General features: G+C 36.4%; 1 pseudogene; it reads left to right on the top strand.

Moving 5' to 3' along the window:
• LOC144252720 (transport and Golgi organization protein 1 homolog) overlaps positions 1-22,119 on the top strand; it is a 90,415-nt pseudogene that overhangs the window by 21,556 nt on the left and 46,740 nt on the right.

The raw sequence follows: 22,119 nt of genomic DNA on the forward strand, positions 1-22,119 counted from the left end.
AAAGAGTAAATTGAAAAATACACACACACACACACACACACACACACACACAGGAGAGTCAGAATATTATTATAGTATTCCAACATAAAATTAAGGGGAACTCAACTAAAAATGATAATTAAAGTAGAAGAAACCAAGGCGAACAATTTTCGACCCCTACTCAATCTCTCCAGTTTGAACACCTATGCCCATCATATTAGCCATTTTAGAATATGAAAATACAAAGAAGTAATAGTAGCTATTTTAGAATATGAGAATATAAAGAAGTACCAGATTTTAACATTCAGAGTTCAGAAAATATTTATCTTAGCTACTTATTATTTGGAATGTTCATAAAACACAATGTAATGTCTTTTCGAAGTGTCTGTGATTTTAGGGATATAATATGGAAAATCAAAGACAACAATATTCTATTACAAAAATGTGTTTCATATTTGATGTTAGAATACAACACATTTGTTTTCTAAGTTAGATTCAATAAAGATGAGGAGCTTAAAGTTATCTGGACAGAAGAAGAGAAAGGAATCAGTCATCAGTTAGAATGAAAGAAACCCATGATTGCACTTGAAAGGGTGTTAGCAGAAGCTGTCCAATAAATTCACAGAAGATGCTTCTGCTTTAATAAATTGTTGTGCTATCAGCCAGGCACGGTGGTGCACAACTGTAATCCCAGTGGCTTAGAGGCGCATGAGTTCAAAGGCAGCCTTAGCAACAGCAAGGCGCTAGGCAACTCAGTGAGACCATCTCTAAATAAGAATACAAAATATGAGGGCTGGGGTTGTGGCTCATAATATAGTGTTTGCCTAGCATGTGTGAGGCCCTGTGTTTTATTCTCAGCACCACATATAAATAAATAATAAATAAAGGTCCATCAACAACTAAAAAATATCTAAAAAATGCAAAATAGAGCTGGGATGTGGCTCAGTAGTCCAGGGCCTCTGAGTTCAATCACTGGTACCAAAACAAACAAAGAAACAAACTGTTGTACTATCAAATCCTTTTGTAGCACTTGAGCTTCACTTTCTCTACTTGTACTGACGGATCAAGGTTTTGTTTGTCCCAAATCTATAATTTGGTGCCAATTGTCTGTTTATCTTCTGAGCATGAAAGGGAAATCTCAGCCTTGAAAAATTTTTTATTATTAGTGTTATTATTATTGGCCTGGTAAGAACCACAATAGTGCTTTTATGAAGCATAAGAAAATTTAGGGGTTCTAAAACTTTATTCTGAAAAAAAGTAATTTTATAAATATTATTTCATGTTCAAAGTATATTCATATACAGCCTTACATTTTCAAATGACCAAAGAATGAGGAACACTTAAAAATAATGTGTTTCATTATTCACATAGGTGGAAATAAAGTTGTAGGTTAAATTTTAGCATTAGTACTCATTCTCTGATTTTGTGTTATTTCTACCTATTGTCAAACATCTAACAATACTTTAGGAATAGGATGTCAATTTTTTATGTTCATAAAGTTCAGTGTAAAATAAAAAAGAATTATCTTGATTATGGCTAATATTTTCTGTATAATCTTATGAATCATTACTACTGGATTAGCATTTTTCAAAACCAGGATCAAACATGTGTTTTTCAACTTTATTACCTTTTTATACCTATTATTAGAGTAAATAAATTGGCATCATAATTTTAAGTTAATATTTTTTTTTCACATAATGGATATGCTAAAATTAAATCCATTCCTTTATATAGACTTGTAGAATCTACACCCAATTTTCAGATGCTATAAAAAATGTCACAGTAATCTTCATATATAAGTATATATATATATATATATATATATATATATATATATATATATATATGATACTTGTTATATTTTGGAAGAATATTCATGAGCTAAAAGGTGTTCATATTTTTTAGTATTTTTTAAAATCAGAAAATACATTAATTTGCTCTTTGATTAGTCCAAATGCAGCTTAAACTTTTCCCATTGTCCTCCATCTTTTACAACACAGTTGTTTTCAGCTATTTAATTGTGGAAACAATAAAGACATTACTCTGAAACAACTCTTAGTAGGCAAAAAATTTTAAAAAATGTTATCACTAAGAGATAATCTATTAATCTCTTTGTGACACTTGGTTTAATTCTCAGCTTCAAACTCAATAAAATTCCAGGCATTTGCATAAGTTGTATATTATCTAATAAAGTAACACTGTTCTTCATTTTTCTAATCTAAGGTAATATATTACCTTTGTAATATATGGTGGTAATAAATTTATCTTTTTTCACCATAAGTAGTGGACTTTAAATCCAGTAAATTTGATCATTCTGTTGCACATTGGTGTTTTTTATTTGGGTTTTTTTTTTTTTTTTTTTTTTTTTTTTTTGGTTTTTCATTGCATTGACTGATTTGAGTGATTTTCATATTGATTACTCTTCCTTTTCCTTTTTTTCTCTCTTCCTTTCAACATATTTAAAACCTGGAATTCCCTTTTCTTTCTTTCAAAGCAATTTTTTTCTTTTACAAATATTTTTAGATTTTTTAGAAAAATCTTGCCCATCTCCAAATTCTAAAATGATTTTTCACCTTAAAAATTTTACATATTATTTAGTATGTATTTCAGCATTTCTTATATGTTAATGCTGCCTCTGTATTTCTTATTTAGTAAGGTATGTGCCCTGTCTCTTCCTAATTGTAGAAGCATTATTTTTTTTTCAATTGATAATATCACTTTTTCATGTAAATTTTTACTATTTGATAGATATAATACTAATTTTATCTGCAATTTATGGATTCTTTTTTTGTGAAGTCATTTAAAATAATTTTGCAGTCAAATCTCTCATTACCTTTTCTTACGTTAGCCTTTTCTACATAAAGCCAATTCAATGTAAAATTAAAAATTGTCTCATTAAATTTTTCACACAGTTATGATTTTGTATTTACTATTTTAAACAATAATATATTTGGTTTTCAGCCTGAGAAGAACTGGGTTAAAATGCCCATTTTCTCCATTAATATTTCAAAACTTGGAAAAGTCAGGGATCTTTGAGCATCTTTAAATGGAGCCTATTAGGAACCATAGGGGTTAAATTAGATAATGTGTGTAAACTCTTAACAGATGTCTTGCTGGTAGTAAATAATAAATGATGCAGAAAGTTATTTATGGCTTTATACATAATGAGGTGTTTTAATTTATTATTTACCAAATACATATTTATCGTAGAAGTTTAGGCTAAATATGTCTTTGGTAAATAATAAATTATTTTTATTAGTTTTGACTTATCTCTTGAAGTTGGGACATTCAAAAGATAAGTCAAAACTTAATGAATATAGACCTGAAAGTAATATGAGAGTTTTTCCAATTATAGTTGAAATATAATGAAAAATTAAAAAGTAGTCATGGATATAGGACACATAGAGAAACTTCCTGTTCAGGAACATCACTTTGGTCTTTGGAGATTTATGTCTTCATTCTCTGACTCTTTAAATGGAACAGTAGAATAAATAGTTAATGTCTTAAGAGTGATTGCAGATCAACAAGCAAAGATAAATACAAAAATGTTACAGGACACAGTGTTCCTATTCAATATCCTTGAAGTAGTTTCAGATTTAGATTGATTCTAGGCACCCAGGCCTCTTAGACATCATCAGGAACATCTAAATTGCTTTCTCACAACTTCTACAATGTTGGGGACCACAAATCAAGTCAAGATGGCATCTGGCAGTTTGCCAGGAGGAGTGGTTTGTGAGGCAAGGCCACTGAGCCATTAAGATGATAAGGATTCCTTATTGGCTGACTGCTGTATCTAGATAATGCTAATTGAGTCAAGCTGTGTGTAATCAGTTAGGTATATATTCCTCTGCTGTTCCGCAATAAAGTGGTGCCTGCTACCTTGGGTACCCACTACCTTGAGTTCGTGCTCAGTTCCCTCTGAGTTTCTCCTCAATAAAGCAGTTCCTGCTTCAACCTTCAAGTTGTTTATCACCTCCCGGTTATTTTACCCAGCCGGACTGCAGCACTACAAAGCCTTCTTATCACCTCAATTTAGAAGGTACCTCATTAAATTGCTTTTAGCCAATTCGCTTTCTAAAATACTCACATTTCACATACAATAAAAAAATTTCTTTAGCTCTACTCTTTTAACTTGCACTTGATAGCATACAGGCATTCATTAAGTTTTACTGTCAGCAGAACAGCACAAATTTAACAGTTTTGTGATCCATTTTTACTAAATAACAGAAGAGAAAGTGTTATGTTAAGGGCAGTGTGAGTTTAATTTTCTGTATCATTTAAAATTACTTAAGTGCATCCCCAAAGAAAACTAATATATTGATCAGATATAATTCACTTCAATGTTAATAAAACCTTAGCATGAATTGTTTGCATATACTAGCAAAAGATATATAAGTGAAAATAATCTACGAAGGTTCATAATGCTTATATAGCACACAAGAAATCTATGGGATAATAATAACAAGAGACAAAATTTGATGTGTATAAGAAGAAATATATTTTAGTGAAAAAAGTTTGATATTTAATTGTGGCTTTAAAATACTCTTCTATATTAGATTATATAAATACACAAAGAGAAATATTGCATCCTGGTCACTCTCCAGTAATCTGCCCATGTCACAGACGGGTGGACGGACAGCACTCTGACTCACCCTGTGCAGGCAAGCAAGGAGCTTCCTGTCCCAGCCACATCAGAGGAAGATACAAGACAAGCACCAGTTCACCTGCCATGGTATGAGGGAGGATCTAGGGACCAATGCCCAGAGACACATTATTTTTAACAAATGCAACACTCACTTTCTCAGCCACTGGAAGTGGAGCATAGGTCTACAGGGGGGAGTGGCCATTCTGACCTATGGCCTCTCACCCACCTACCAGCACCACTCACCAGGGTGCTAGGAGGTGCTGTCATTGGCTGACTGCACCAGGCATGCTGGGTCACAGTGATTACTACATCCTTCTTTCAGCACTCAGGGACCCCTCAGTTCCACTGGACCTGGGAGAGACTGGAGGGGGATGGGAGGATTTGAGGATATACTTTAATATGTGTATATATAAGTATTTACTTATTATATCTTTATATGTATATATGTATATATTTTACATATTTATCGTGTCTTTATATGTGTGTATATATTTTATGTGTGTATATACATACATGCTTATGAACTTTATACTTCCATGTGTATATTGATACTTAATTGAGAGTAGAGCTTCTATTTATCATCTTTATTTTTTTGCATACTGTTTCTTCCATATTGATAACTCTGGTTTGGAAGCATAGAGGGAATAATTTAATTTTCATGTCTCATAAATGCTCATTTCTTTTGTCCCATAATACATATCAGTCAAAGAATAAAATTGCAATACTTCTACAGTATGATTACTGGAAGCATTCTGGGGTTTTATTGTTAGTTTTGGTTTTGGTTTTTAGCATATACTCTCTCATTTCTTTTTTTCTTTCTTTCATTTTTATTTTTTGCATTTTCTGTTTCTTTTTTGCCAGTGTTTTTTAAATTGATTTTTAAAAAAATTAATGACAGCAGAATGCATTACAATTTTTATGACACATATACAGCACATATTTTCATATCTCTGGTTGTATATAAATTATGTTGACACCAGTTCGTGTCTTCATATATTTACTTTGGATAATGTCTATCACATTCCAACATCCTTGCTAGTCCCCTTACCCTTCTTTTTCCTCCCACCCCTCTGCCCTATCTAGATTTCATCTATTCCTCCCATGTTTCCCATCCCTACCCCTCTATCAGTTAGCCTCCTTATATCAGAGAGAATATTCAGCATTTGTTGTTTTGGGATTTGCTAACTTCACTTAGCATTATGTTCTCCAACGCCATACATTTACCTGCAAATGCCATGATTTTATTCTCTTTTATTGATGAGTAAAATTCCATTGTGTATACGTGACACATTTCTTTTACCCATTCATCCACTGAAGAGCATCTAGATTGGCTTCATAGTTCAGTTATTGTGAATTGTGCTTGAGCCACATCCCCAGCCCAAGAAAGATAATTCTTATGGAACACAAACACATTTTCAAATGAGATGACTGCCTCGATAGTTAGCACACAGTGGATAAAAAGGTTGTGGAGCCTGGCACAGTAGTGCATGCCTACAGTCCCAGCTACTCAGGAGGCTGAAGCAGGAGGATGGCTTGAGCCCAGGAGTTCAAGGCCGGCCTGGGCAACACTGTGAGACCCTGTCTCTGTCCCAGGAGTAATGACCTCAGATTCTGGAATATGGGATGGAATCCTGACTGTTTTATCTTCTAGTGGTGCAACTTCAAATAAATCCCTTAATCTAGCTGTTTCCATTTCAGCATCTGCAAAATGAGAATAGTGCTAGCAAGGACATAGGGTTGTTGTGATAGTTAAAAGAGTCAATGCATGTAAAGTGCCATGAGCAGTGCTTGGCAGTAGTAAAGTAGAAGTGTAGCTCTTATTATTGGGTATAACTTAGCCTTTCTCCGTATTCAGTCATTAGTATTTCTTTATTCCAACTTTGATTTTATAGGAAGACTTCAATGAGAATGTTCCTGCCTGGCTTGTCTTACATCCAGCCGGGAGTTAGTAGTCCTTGTGGAAAGGAACCCTTCATTCAGTTCTTGGAACAAGCCCTTTTAGGCCTGTTTTAGCAATGAGCTCCAACGACCGTGGCTAGAGTGTGTTCTGTACAGTTTCCACATTTATCAAAGAGAAGCCTGTAGTTTGCTTCTTAGTACTCTAAATTCCTGAACCCAAAGTGCTCTTTTGGCCTTTTCCTGCACCATTGGAGAAAGAGCAGAGAGTTGTTGCATTGAGTGTTCTTGTCTTGAACTGATTTTATGACATCTTCTTTGATCAGTGTGGAAACCAGTACAGGAAGACACTCTCAGGTTTTCTCCACTCAGAGGCAGGTATCATCTGCTCTAATCATAGCTAGCGTCAGGTCTTCCTACCTTGTTGAAGCTGCAAGTGTGGTCATGTGTGTTTCTTACTGCCCACTGCAGACCTCTCATTGTTTTAAGATACATTTTTAGTTGTAGATGGGCACTGTTTTAGTCAGCTTTTTCACCTCTGTGACCAGAACCAACTGTGGAGGAGGAATGTTTATTGGAGGGCTCATGGTTTCAGAGGTCTTAGTCCATAGAAGGCCGACTCCATTCCTTGGAGCTCCAGGGGAGGCAGCATCATGGCAGGAGTGTGTGACTGAGGGTAGCAGCTCACATCATGATCAGAAAGCAGAGAGAGAGAGACTCCACTGTCCAGATACAAAATATATACCCCTTAGCCATGTGCCTGATGAACCCGTTCCTCCAGCCACACCCACCTGCCCCAGTTACCACTCAGTTAATCCCATTAGGGATTCATTCACTGATTAGGTTAAAGCCATATCCCAGTCATTTCTCCTCCAAACCTTCTTGCATTGTCTCAGATGTGAGCTTTTGGAGGACACCACATCTAAACCATAACAGATGATACCTTTATTTTATTTATTTTTATGTGGTGATGAGGAAGGAACCCAGTGCCTCACGTGTTCTATCACTTGTGTTCTATCACTGAGCTACAACTGCAGCCCCCAGACCTCTTATTTTTGGAGCTGTTTTCTGAAAGAACTTGTGTCCTTATTCACAGACTGTTTGAAGCAAAATCCAATCAAGGTTTTCAAACAAATATTAAATGTCTTCACGCAATTAACTTAAGCATCCTTTTCTTCTGCTTACCTCTCATTCTGTTATATTTGATAATTAAATTTTCCCAGTTCATGCAATGGAAGGTGAGGTAGCACTTTTGACCACTGTAGGGTGGTCAAACCTGAAGTCTGGGGCAGAAATGTCAGTTTGAAGGATGAAACCAGTCAGTTGGACTGATTTCTGATTTTCACTAGGACCTAGTCCTGCCTTGTGTATTTTCTAGTTCCCTATTTGTGTGTTGCTCATCATGTTCCTTTTTTTTTTATGGTTTTCAGGTGGAGTTGGCATGAACTTAAAAGCAGCAGATACTGTTATTTTTTTTGACAGTGATTTTAATCCTCAAAATGACTTGCGGGCAGCTGCCAGAGCTCACCAAATTGGCCAGAACAAGTGAGTGAGTTAGACATTGGCACCTTTCTGCTCTGTTGGCTTGCAGCTGTGGATTGGGGAGGAAGGTGGACCGTGTAGTCCTGACAACAGTGCCACGTTGGAGTTAGAGACCACTGGGTTTGAACCCCGTTGTGCTACTGGCTTGTAGAGTCATGTTGGGGGATCAGTGGTCACATGATCAGTTCAGACTCACTTTGTTGAAAAGAACAGTTAAATTCCAAAATGATTAGAAGAAACTTAGAATTTATTTAGTTCATGTTTCTCACATTAGATCCTAATTCAGTTTAAAAATGAAGTTAAAGCCAGTGGGTGCACATGCCTGTAATCATTATCAGCATGGGAGACAAGCAGGAAGATCAAGTTTAAAGCCAACCTTGCAACTTACCTAAACCCTGTCTCAAAACTTTTTTTTTTTTTTAAGGCTAGGATTATAACTTCATGGTAAAGCTCCCCTGGGTTGGGTTCCCAGTACCACAAAGAGGAAACAAAGTTGTGTTCAGCTACCCTTTGACTTGAGGTAACATGCCTGCCAGGGGTTATCCTGGCTACAGATGAAGGCCCAATAGTGGTCACTTCGTCTTCCTTCCTCTTCCTCTTTTGGGGAAAAGTTCAGGAAGAAGTTGAGGCCAGATTTCTCTAACAAATGCTCAGGTCCCAATGAGCAGTGTCTTTTTCCTTTTTCCCTCAATGTGGCATTTGGTTCTGCTTCCTTTTGGGTGTATTTTCCTGGCATGCTTTTTCCCCAGCTTTGCAGACTCCTAACACTGCTCTCATTTGACTCCAGTACAGGGCTGGGAAAGTGATCCGGCTGATTGGCCGAGACACTGTGGAAGAAATAGTTTATAGGAAAGCAGCCTCCAAACTGCAGCTCACCAACACAATCATAGAAAGAGACCATTTTACTCTGGGAGCCCAGAAACCTTTGGCTGATCCTGACCTCCAGGTAAAATGTATTCTTTTTAGAGTCTCATGATTTATAACTAGTACTCTCTGTGGATGAGAATGCAAATAAAAAGGACCAGCATTAACCACCCATTGTTGCAAATTACCCATTTTTTCATTGGCCTAATTCTTACCCTCTCAGTACCTAACTACATGCAAGGTGCCATACAAGCTAAAAATGAGGGTGGCATTTAAAGGCAGAGAAAATAGAATAAAGAAAATGAGCTTTGAACCATCTAACTTGGATTGAAATTCACATCTTATCCCTTATTGGATGGATGACTTTGAGCATGTAACTGAACATCATGGATCTAATCTCTTCATGGCTTCTAAAGATGAGTGTGCCACGAGTTACCTCAGAATTTGTTTAAGTTCTTTTTTTTTCTTTAAATCAGTGATGATTAGTTTCATACCTCCTCCTTAATCCCAGACCCTTTGAGTAGTGACTTACAGTACTCATTCCATACTCAGAGATGAGTGAACAAGATTAGGAATTCAAAATTATGCCATAGGATATAGGGATGAAAGCACTAGAGTTAATTTGTTGAAGAAGGAAAAATTAGATGGGAGTCAAATGCTGTCTTAGAATATCCTAGAGAGCTCTCTTTTGGTAAGAGGTTTGGAGTTATTCCTTAGCAGCAGCCTTTGAGATAAAATTGAACCTATATTATAATATACCCCAGGTCGTTTTGAGGGATTAGATGCAGAGAGATCAACCCCTAGTATCTAGTATGATTCAGGCATGAAGAGAGTAATAAATGTCTGAGAAAAGGTAGTAGCTGTGGGAAGATCTGCTGTAGGAAACTGCAGAGAAATGACAGGAGTTGGCTCTTGTTTTGAGGCAGGCAGTGAGAGAGAGCAAGTTCAAAGATGGCTTTAAGTCTGAAAGATGAGAGTAGAAAGTAGGAGATAGGGATAGAAATTAGAAGGATGAAGATAATGTAGGCTTTAGTCAACAGAGTTTGTAGTAAAAATCAATATACATTATTGTTAGAAGGAGACTCAGAAAAGAAAGGAATTAGAAAAGTTTGCAAGAAAAACCAGGCTTTAAAAGGATCAGCTTATCAAACAAAAAATTCAAGAGGTATGTGAAAGGGAAAAAATTACACAGTATTACAAGCAGAATCATCAAATTTACAACTAGCCCAAGCATGAGTTTAAAAATGGCAGTTTTCTCACATCTGTATCTTTACACATCAGCATTGCAGACAGGGAAGGTGCTGTTTTTGTTAGGGAGTCACTGACCTGCAGGAAAGGTTCACAGATTTGGGGGTACTAGAACCTGAAAGAAGAACTCTAGGTTTTGTTTGTTTGCTTGACGTTTGTATATCTTAGAGAGTAACTGGAGTCTTTGGCCTTTTGTGTTTTGAGTCTTCTGCATGCTCATCTGTCATGGTGGCTGGGCAGGCTGTGCATTTTGTTTTCACACTATTGAAGAGGCAATTTCAAATGGAAGGTGAAAGCTTGAGAGAGAGGTGCATGTACACTGTAGGTGTCTAAATACACTTCTTCACAGGATCTTGGGAGAGGAGCTCATCATGGGCTGTTGTGAAGGCACAGGTGTCAGGAGTTAGAGGAGACAAATTCTCAGATGCTCGATGCTTCCCCAGTGGAGGGAGCTCCAGGCATTCAGTCAGGGGTTTCTCTATGACATTGGCTGCTAGCACATCATTGTGAAATGCACAGGCACAAACTCTGCCATGGGACCAGATCTTGGGGCCAGTACAAACTATGGGCTGGTGGAGAGGACCTCGGTGGGACTTCCTGCACAAGCCATGGCAAGAAATCACACTCTGGTTCTGTCTTGATTCTTTCCTCCCCACCAGACTGTGAGTTATTTATGGTTGCCAGGAACAAGGGTGATAACTCACTGCCTTGTCTCAAAATACAGCAGGACATTTTTTTTAAGTTATTAAAAGAATCTAATAGTAAAAGACGTGGTTCTGGTTTGATAAATCTAAGCAGTATAGAGCAGTGAAGTCCTGAAAAAGGAGAGCAGGTTCCTTGTCTTAGAAGGAGAACACAACAGAAACAGAGAACAGATAAAGATGCGGTGAACACTTATTGAATGCTTACTGTGTGCTAAGCATTGTGTGACGTGCACTTTTTCCAGTTGTTTCAGAAGAAGAATAACAAAAAAATGAGATAGACGTTGTCTTTACCTCCATCTTAAGAAATTTTCCAAACATCAGATTCATGACTCTAATCCGAGCACTCTTTAACTTCCAACTACATGCTCTTAGTTACTATAATAAAGTGGTTTTCATTTAAAAAATGGGTAGTTCCTTAAAGACACGTTGTGAGTGAGCAGTAGCGAGGGAAGCCAGGAGACATAGTCCAAGGAGTGGACGAGTGAAGGGTCCCAGTATGGACTGAGCCTCATCATAAATACTTGGCTTTCTTCTGTTTTGGGTACTAAATGCCAAAGCCATTTGGCTTGGTTTTATATATATATACACATACATATATATATATGTACACCAAGGTTAAATATAAATATAACAGTTATGGTTTTGCTTAGTTTTTGTCATAGTTTTTATCTTGGATATTTTCAAGCTAAAGTTTCCAAGTTACAGAATAGGCAATATAGAGATAACTAACCAAATCTAAAAGGGCAAAATGAAAATGAAGTCCCATGATGTGGATCCCAATTGGTTCAGAATTCCTAAGAGATAGTACTTAGGGAGGTGGAGAGTTGCAAGTAGCAAATGAAAGCCAGGTAACACTATCTAAGATTCTGGTTCCAATAGCCGTAGGAAATAGGCTGAGTATATCCCCTAGGTGGAGCAAGAGGGCAGGATGGGGAGTGCCGCAGGACTATCCAGGGAGATTGAAATTGAGAAAGGGCTTTTGGGTCTGGTGATCAGGGTGGTTATGGTTTTGCCAAAGTGGGTCCCATAAAGCACTGTAGTAGCAAAGCGGCTTGGCAAGGACAGGTGGCAGCTCATGGTGAGATGAGGTATTCAGTGGCACCTTTTCTTTATAAGAGTTTGGCAGTGGGAGAGGTAAGAAGGTAGCCAACAGGGTCTCTGACTTCTCTGGGGACTGCTGGAAGTGCCTGTAAAAATTGCTGGTGAGAAGTGCTATAGAAGATGCTGGGAATCATTTTATCTGCCCCCACTCCTCAAAAAAATTGGAGGCCAAAAAATTTTTTTGGTATTGTAAATAATTGTCAAAGTCAACATCTCTGATCATCATTTATCACCTCTCTGCTTATTCCTCATCCAACTCCAAAACAGCCTGGCAGGTGTCATTTGTGATGGAAGAGAAGAAAGTCCATCAGGGAAAGAATTACCTGGTGTCATTTAGACACTTAGCAAGTCACACATCCTCATCTGTGTTTTCATGAGAACTAACTGGATCTCTCATTTTCTTCATTCAAGTTGAGTGACATACTGAAATTTGGCTTGGATAAACTGCTGTCTTCTGAGGGGAGCATCCTGGAGGACGTAGACCTGGAGTCCATCCTGGGAGAGACAGAGAACAGCCAGTGGGCCTCTGATGCCCTGCCTGCAGCTGGAGGAGGGATCAGAGAGCGGGAGGAAGGAAGTGAGTTGGGGTTAGGTGAGCCAGTGACTCCATCACCTCAAGCTAGGGTGTGAGTGAGATGCGTCCCCACGGGTAGTCCTGTGTCCTGCTCTGGCACCTCTCTTTCCTACCCAGCCCTATAGTCATCTGTTGACATTCTTAAGGCTTCCTGGTCCAAGAACTGCCAGAGTAATCCTTGTTCCCTTGAAGCTGGACTTTGAATCCAAGTGATGATATTAATGTTTATGGTCCTGTCAGTCTCAAGGATTAAATTTGAACCTTTTCTCTCTTGACACAGACTTCTTCTCTGGAGTTTATTTGGTAAACCTGCTATCTTTATGATGGTGCTTTGCACAGTGATACCTCTTCTCAATAGTAGAATGTTTTTTAAATTGCAAATGATATTTATGGACATTTATTGTGTTCATCAACAGTGCTGACTATGTCATGTGCTTTAGGTCTTTTAAGACCCATGAGGTGGGGGGCTGGGGTGGTGGGTCAGCGGTAGAGCACTCACCTCACACGTGCAAGGGCCTGGGTTCAATCCTCAGCACCACATAAAAACAGAAGTAAAAATGAAGGCATTGTGTCCAACTTCAACTAAAAAAATACATATTAAAAAAAAAGACCCATGAGGTGTAGGAGATCATTTTGTCTTCCTTTTTCTTTTTTCCCAGATTTGGTGTCTGTCTGTCTGTCTGTCTCTCTCTCTCTCTCTCTCTCTCTCTCTCTTTATATATATATATATATATATATATATATATATATATATTTATATATATTTTTTTTTTTTAGTTGTAGATAGACAGCATGCCCTTATTTTATTTTTTTAATGTGGTGGCTAAGGATCGAGCCCAGTGCCTCACACATGCTGAGCAAGCACTCTGCCACTGAACTACAGCCCTAGCCCCACTATTTATCTTTTTGTCCGTTTTCTGTTCTGAAATATTTGAATTTCAGACTTGAAAGGAGTTTTGTTTTGTTTTGTTTTTTTCCTCATGATTATTTTTAAAATGACTGTTTTCCTGTATCAGCAATAGGGAGTCAATCTGGGCTGGTGTGAGAGGGTTTTACTGACCTTTTTTAGAATTTTTTATTCATATATGACAGCAGAATGCATTGTAATTCTTATTATACATATAGAGCACAATTTTTCATATCTCTGATTGTATACACAGTATATTCACACCCAGTTCCTGTATTCATACCTGTACTTTGGATAATAATTATCACATTCCACCATCTTTAATAACCTCATGCCTCCTCCCTTCCCCTCCAACCCCTCTGCCCTATCTAGAGCTTGTTGTTCCTCCCATCTCCCACTCTCTATCCCACTATGAATCAGCCTCCTTATATCAAAGAAAACATTCAGCATTTGGTTTTTTGGGATTGGCTAACTTAGCATTATCTTTTCTAATTCCATCCATTTACCTACAAATGCTATGATTTTATTTTCTTTTATTGCTGAATAATATTCCATTGTATGTGTGTGTGTACACACACACACACCACAGTTTTTAATCCATTCATCTATTGAAGGGCATCTAGGTTGGTCCCACAGTTTAGCTATTGTGAATTGTGCTGCTGTAAACATTGATGCAGCTGTGTCCTGTAGTATGCTGTTTTTAAGTCCTTTGGGTATAGATTGAGGAGAGGGACAGCTGGGTCAGATGGTGGTTCCACTCCCAATTTTCCAAGTAATCTCCATACTGCTTTCCATATTGGCTGCACCAATTTGCAGTCCTATCAGCAGTGTATGAGTGTGCCTTTTTCTCCCACATCCTCGCCAACACTTATTGTGGTTTGTATCCATAATAGCTGCCATTCTGATGAGTGAGATGAAATCTTAGAGTGGTTTTGATTTGCATTTCTCTAATTGCTAGTAATGATGAACATTTTTTCATGTATTTGTTGACTGATTGTATATTATTTTCTGAGAAGTGTCTGTTCAGGTCCTTGGCCTATTTATTGATTGGGTTATTTGTTTTTTTTTTTTTTTTGGTGTTTAGCTTTTGAGGTTCTTTATATACCTAGAGATTAGTGCTATATCTGATGTGTGAGGGGTAAAGATTTGCTCCCAAGATGTAGGCTTGCTATTCACCTCACAGATTTGCTTCTTTTGCAGAGAAGAAAGAAACTTTTTAGTTTGAGTCCATCCCATTTATTGATTCTTGATTTTAATTCTGGCACCAAAAGAGTCTTATTAAGGAAGTTGGAGCCTAATCCCACATGATGGAGATTAGGGTCTACTTTTTCTTCTATTAAACGCAGAGTCTCTGGTTTTATTCCCAGGTCCTTGATCCATTTTGAGTTGAGTTTTGTGCATGGTGAGAGATAGGGATTTAATTTCATTTTGTTGCATATGGATTTCCAGTTCTCCCAGCACCATTTGTTGAAGATGCTATCTTTTCTCTAGTGCATGTTTTTGGTACCTTTGTCTAACATAAGATTATTGTAGTTTTGTGGGTTAGTCTCTGTATCCTCTCTCTGTTCTGTACCATTGGTCTACCAGTCTGTTTTGGTGCCAATACCATGCTGTTTTTGTTACTGTTGCTCTGTAGTATAGTTTAAGGTCTGGTATAGTGATGCCACCTGCTTCACTCTTCCTGATAAGGATTGCTTTAGCTATTCTGGGTCTCTTATTTTTCCAGATGAATTTCATGATTGTTTTTCTATTTATATGAGGAATGTCATTGGGATTTTGATTGGAATTGCATTAAATCTGTATAGCGCTTTTAGAAGTGTGGTCATTTTGATAATATTAATTCTGCCTATCCAAGAGCAAGGTAAATCTTTCTATCTTCTAAGGTCTTTTTTTGATTTCTTTCTTTAAGGTTCTGTAATTTTCACTATATAGATCTTTCACCCTTACTGAGCTTCTTAATTCAAGAGTTCTTTCTAGCCTGGCACAGTGGTGCACACCTGTAATCCTGGTGACTCCAGAAGCTGAGGATCATGAGTTCAAAGCCAGCCTCAGCAAAAGCGAGGCACTCAGTGAGAACCTGTCTCTATTAAATACAAAATAGGGCTGAGGTGGCTCAGTGGTTCATGCCTCTGAGTTCAATTCCCAGTACTAAAAAATAAATATTTAAAAATCTCTCTCCTCTCTCCTCTCCTCTCTCTCTCTCTCTCTCTCTCTCTCTCTCTCTCTCTCTCTCTTAAAAAAAAGACACAACTGATGTGACTATGTGTACAACCAGAGATATGAAAAATTGTGTACCATATGTGTAATATGAATTATAATGCATTATCCTGTCATATATAACAAGTTAGGATTAAAAATAAATAAATTTTTTAAAAAGATAAAAAAAGTGGGAAAATCAGAAAGTAATATCGTTCCATGCTGTACATATCACTTCCCTTTCTCAAGTACAATCTGGCACAAAATGTGTTGAGAAGAGATTCCCCTCCAAAAAAACAAATCCACTGGGGCTGGGGATATAGCTTAGTTGGAAGAGTACTTGCCTCACACGCACAAGGCTCTGGGTTCAATCCCCAGCACCACCAGAAAAAAAAATCTGATATTATATCCAATGGCATGAACAAGATTTAAAAAGCCACATAACCATAATGAGAGCACAAAGCACACAAAAGGCTTTCTAGATTCCAATCTAGAAAAAAAAACAAACATATCCCAAGGGAGGAGAACAATGTTCTTGCAATTACTTTTCTCTAAGGAGTATCTTAGTATGGTGATGAATGACCTTTTTCCCCCCCAGCACTGAGGATTGAACTGAGGAGTGCTCTACCACTGAGCTACATCTGCAGTCATTTAATGTTTGTTTTGTTTTTGTTTTCCTTGAGACAGAGTCTCACCAAGTTGCCCAGGCTCTCCTGAAACTTACCATTCTCCTACTTGTCAACCTCCTGAGTAGCTAGGATTATAGGCATGCACTATTGTACTGGCTACAAATTATATGTTTTTAAATCAGGAAATTGTCATTTAGAGAATATTATTCCCATGAGTCCTTTCTATATAAATTATTATAGAGCAAGCTTCACACAACCAATTGAAGAGACATTATCGTTAATAGATTATCCTATATTGTAGTTAATTGTATGGAAAAGAAACAATGTAGCAAAAATGAAATCATAAAAACAAAGACATTTCACATAGTAATGTAGATTAAAATGTCATCCAACTATAAATTCCCTCAAAATGCATGGACCAAGATCCTACCCAAGATTGAGACTTGAGGAAGGACTGACTGTATCCTTTAAAGGCACAAACTCGTTTTTTCTTCTCTTTGGTACCCTGTGCCACACTGTAAAGAAGCCCAGGCTATCTTGCTAGAGGGAGAGTCCATTTGAAGAAAGCCCCTGACATTTGAAAGACCACATGGAAAGGGAGACTACATAAAGCCAACAGTCAGCACCTTAGTTCCAGACATACAAAGCCATCTCAGACCTTGTAGTCTAAATCAGGCGTTTGCTGTATGGGTGAGCCTAGGTGACACTGGAGCAGAACCTTGGTTAAAGTCTTGACTTACAAAATTATGAGAAATAAAATGGTTGTTTGTTTGGTAGTGGGGATTGAATTCAGAGGCTCTCGGCCACTGAGCCACATCCCGAGCCCTATTTTGTGTTTTATTTAGAGACAGGGTGTCACTGAGTTGCTTAGTGCCTCGCCATTACTGAGGCTGGCTTTGAACTCTCGATCCTCCTACCTCAGCCTCCTGAGCCACTGGAATTACAGGTGTGCACCACCACTCCTGGCAAATGGTTATTTTTTAAAGCCACTAAATTTTGGAATTTTAAAAAATATAGCAATAGATAACTAAAACACTGTTTATTGATGATTTGCAGGGCTTTTATTTAATGACCAGTTTTATTAAAGAATACCCCATTTATTTCTACTGTGATCAGCAAACAAACTGATATTCAATATTTAAAATTTTTTGAAACTGATTAGTTTGCCAAGAATATAACCTATCTTGCAAATTTTCATGAGGACTAGAAAAGAATATATATTCTGGAGTTGTTGGGCATTGTCAGTCAATGTCAATAAGGTTAAGGTGGTTGATAGTTTTGTTCAGACTCTTGTGTATCATTAGTGATTTTTTATACTGTTACTATCAGTTGTTAAAAGGCTGTTAAAAATTCAAAGTATGGATTTATCTCTTCAGTTTTGTCAGCTTTCATATATTTGGGGCATATAAATGTTTGGTTGTATGGTGTCATGTTTCTGTGTTCTTAAAAAACACATTATAGTATTATGAAATGTCTTTCTTATCTCTTATAAAACTCTTTATCTTGAATTTAAATTCATCTGATGTTAGTATAGCCTCTGCATTCTTCTTGGCTTACTATTAATGATGTATTTTTATTTAATGTAATTAAATAAAATTACATTAAATAAAAATTAAATTTTATTTAATTTATCCACTAGCTTTTAGCTGTATTGCTTTACATTATTGTTTTAGCAATGTTTCCAGGAATTATGAAATGCATTCTTTAATTTATCACAGTTTTCATAGTTTAAATTGTGATACTTTCTCACATTTCCCCAAGTCTTTTGTGCTTTGTCGTCATACATATTACAGCTGTATACCCTATGTTTTTTACCTTAGTCATGTTTCCAAGAAATTAAAAGAATAAATATGTATACATATTGCCTTTTATATTTACCTACATTTTACTATTTCTAGTACTTTTCATTTCTGTTTATGGTGCATTGTCTTTAAAAATATCTACCCCAAATTCTCCACATTCCTGTATCATGTTGCTTCTCTCATTATGAAGTAATATCTATTTTCCCACCCACTGAGTCTGGGCTGGTCTTTTGTCTTGTTTTAATGAACAAAATATATTTTTGGTGAAAGTGATTCCATGCCAATCCTAGACATAACACCCTGGGAAGGTGTATACATTCTACTATTATCCTCTAGAAATCTAATCAACAAATAAAAAATTTTAGAATGACTGAATGACTAAAAGCATTTGAAGAGATAAGCCTGACCCAACCAGTTGAGCTAGCAGACATGTAAACGAAGCTATTTTGTCAGTTCTACCTTTGGTTAAACAATTCCTGCTAAAGGAAACCACGTAAGTAGTAATAAATACCTAGAGCAAAGGACCCATCAGGTTATGTAAAGCCAAATCATAGAATAAGGAGAAATAACAAAGAATTTTTATATTAAACCATTAAGTTTATTACACAGTGAACTAAAGCACACAGTGCATCTGTTTCTACCTGATGGATCATCTCCTTTTATCCTGAAGAGGTTCTTTTAGCATTAATAGTAGAGATCTATTGGTATTGAATTTTCTTTTTATTTATTTGAAAAAGTCTATTCTGCTTTCAGTTTTGAAGAGTATTTATCCTGGATTAGCAGTTTTTGTCTTCTAGCACCTTAAACCTTTCCATTAACTTTAACCTCTCATTTCTGATAAGAAGTCAGCTATCATTTTAGTCATTTTTACCAATGTAAAACACACCACTTTTTTCTAATTGCCTTCAAGACCTTTTTCCTCCTAATTGATTATTTACAGTTGACTCTGATGCATCTAGGTGTGATTTGCTTTGTAACTAACCTTAGTATTCACTGAGTTTCCTAAATCTGTTAACATCTTTTTTGTTAATTTGGGATAATTTTAGCCATCGTTGTCTTAAATATTTTTTTCTGTACAATTTATGCGTCTATTCTTCTAGAAATCTAATTATATGTATGTTAGGTCACTTTGTACTGATAGTAACCAAGTCTCTATTTTTTTCTTTCTGATTTTTAGAACAGATAATTTTTATTGGTCTATCTCCAAGTTAACTTTTTGCTGTTTTTGCACTATACAATCTGATGATAGATTTGTTTCATGAATTTTTCATTTCAAATACTATACTTTTTATTTCTTTTAAAAGAATTTTTTCATTTATATGTTGACACCCATATCTACTTATTCATTATGATTAAGCTTTTCTTTAACTCCTTGAAATTAGTTATTAAAACTATTTAAATTTTTTTTCGGCTAATCCTAACATCTGGGTCAGCTCATGGAACTTTTTTTATATGTGATATTTTCTCTTGTGGTTCTCATTTTTCTATCTTCTTTGCATTCTGGCAAAATTTAATGATATTCTACATGCCTATAATCCCAGCGACTCAGGAGGCTAAGGCGGGAGGATCAAAGCTAGCCTCTGCAACTAAGGGATGCACTTAGCAACTCAGTGAGACCCTGTATCTAAATAAAATGCAAAAAAGTGCTGAGGTTGTGGCTCAATGGTTAAGCACCCCTGGGTTCAATCCCTGGTACCAAAAAAATTTTTTTTAATTATATTCTGGTCATTTATAGATGATACATCATAGGAAGTCTGGATTATGTTGTCTTCCTATAAAGGATATTCTGTTTTATTTGTCATGCAGGCTAATTACTGGTGAATTGTTTTGATCATATTAGATTTGGTATTACTATTATTATTATTATTTGGTTCCAGAGATTGAACTCAGGGTACTCAATTACTGAGCCACATCCCCAGACCTATTTTGTATTTTATTGAGAGACAGGGTCTTGCTGAGCTGCTTTAGCACCTCGATTTACTAAGGCTGGCTTTGAGCTCGTGATCCTCTTGCTTCATGCACCTGAGTCACTGGGATTATAGGCATATTCCACCGCGCCTCACTAGGTTTGGTATTTTTCTTTATTTCCATATTTCATGGTGCATTATACTTGTACATAATGGTGGGATTTGTTGTTATGTTTGCATGCATATGTACAATACAGTGATAAAACTTGGCCAATATCGTTCTCGAGTATTTCTCTTTTACCTGCTTTCCTCTCTCCCCTGATCCCTTTCCTCTACTGATCTCCCTTTGATTGTCGTCAGATTCCTTTCATACACACACACCTTTCTTTTTCTTTTTCCTTTCTGGCTGCCACATACATTTTCAGCATGAATCAATTTTGGTTTCAAATTTAGGTCTACCTTTTTCCCTTTACTCTTTTGTGTGTGGTTCTTTTTGCTAAGGCTTATTTCTGAACTCTTAATTAAGTACCTGATATATTAGTGAAGCTGCTGCAACCTGACTCTGCTGGAAACCTAATTTCTTCCAACATTGCCATTTAGCATCATCTTCAGTCTCCTTTATAGCAGTCAAACTCTGCTAAGCCTTAAAGAGTCTCATCTGGTACATTCATATGAAAAATGAATTTCCTCCAGGCTTTTAGTATTCTCTCTCTAACACACACACACAATCACATTGCACCCACCATAAATAGCTCAGACATTCTTGTCCACAAAATTCCAACCACTATGATAATCTTGCACTTTGATAATTTTCTCCTTAACTCAGTATGACCTCCATCTTACTTGAGCTTCATCTCCCTAATTGTGTTTTGTGCACCAGGCCTACAGTCATGTCTGAAATTAATACCTGAAAATGTTTAGTTTTCCTAGTTTTATACACTTTTGTGTCAGGAAAACAAATCCAGTACAGTAGATCTATAACAGTTTCAAGTAAAAGTACTAAATTACTTATATCCTTGCCCATCAATAGTGGTAGAGGCACTTAGGTGAACTTACATAGAAACTGCAACATCTTACATACTCAACAACAATTTCATTGCCCATGGAACCCAAAATTAATTGAAAGAGTAAACCCCAAAATGGATATCTGAAAAATAAACTGGTCAAAATTAGTAAGGCAATCAGACTTAAATAATCATATATTTTACCAATAGCACTAGCTTAAAAGTATGGGTCTACAATAACTAGAAAAATACAAGTTAATGGCTAGAGTCATAAAAGTTTCTATTATGATAGGCAGTCTCTTATGATGCTTTAATATTATATGATAGTTGTGAAATGATTACAAACTAATAATGAACATAATCTATTTGCAGATTACAATATTCTTCCCTGTATTATCTACAAAGTTTAGATACACCTCAAAATGCCCTGGAAAAGAAATTTCTTAAGTCTCATCAAAATGAACTGCCAGGTTTTTTTCCTACATTTGACATGACACAGTGCCAAGATTTCTAGTCCTGAATACACACTTTCTATAGGGAAGGGACATTTATCTTGGCAATTAATAGATCATTTATCTCATTTCATACAGCCAATTTTAGTCGTAAGAAAAGAAATGTTTATGTATTTATTCTGCTGACTTTAATCTATAATCTAATCAGGGATCAACAAACTTTTCCTGAAAAGAGACTGATAATAAATATATTAGACTTTGTAGGCAAGTCTTCATTACCACTCAAGTGCCAATGTAGCACAAAAACAGCCTAGACTGTGGGTAAATAATATAAGCTTCTGTATTCTAATAAAACTTTGTTTACAAACGCAAGTGTTATTGTTGGACACCGTGAAAGAAAGAAAGAAAGGAGGGAGGGAGGAAGGGAGGGAGAGAGAAGGTGTGGGGAAAGAATGAAAGAAAGAAAGAAAGAGAAAAAAGGAATAAAGAGAACAATTTAAAAAAAAAACAGTGTCAGGCTGACAGGTATGATTTGCTCATCACTGTTCCAGAGTATTAATGTTTATGCTCACAATAGATGTTTGGCTAGGCTGTATACATACATACATACATATATACATGAAAGCAATTTTGTTCTTTTGTTTGCTTTCTTTTATTTTTTCCATTTTT

The sequence above is a fragment of the Urocitellus parryii genome, unplaced genomic scaffold, assembly GCF_045843805.1.
Source record: "Urocitellus parryii isolate mUroPar1 unplaced genomic scaffold, mUroPar1.hap1 Scaffold_53, whole genome shotgun sequence".
Taxonomy (NCBI): Eukaryota; Metazoa; Chordata; class Mammalia; order Rodentia; family Sciuridae; genus Urocitellus; species Urocitellus parryii.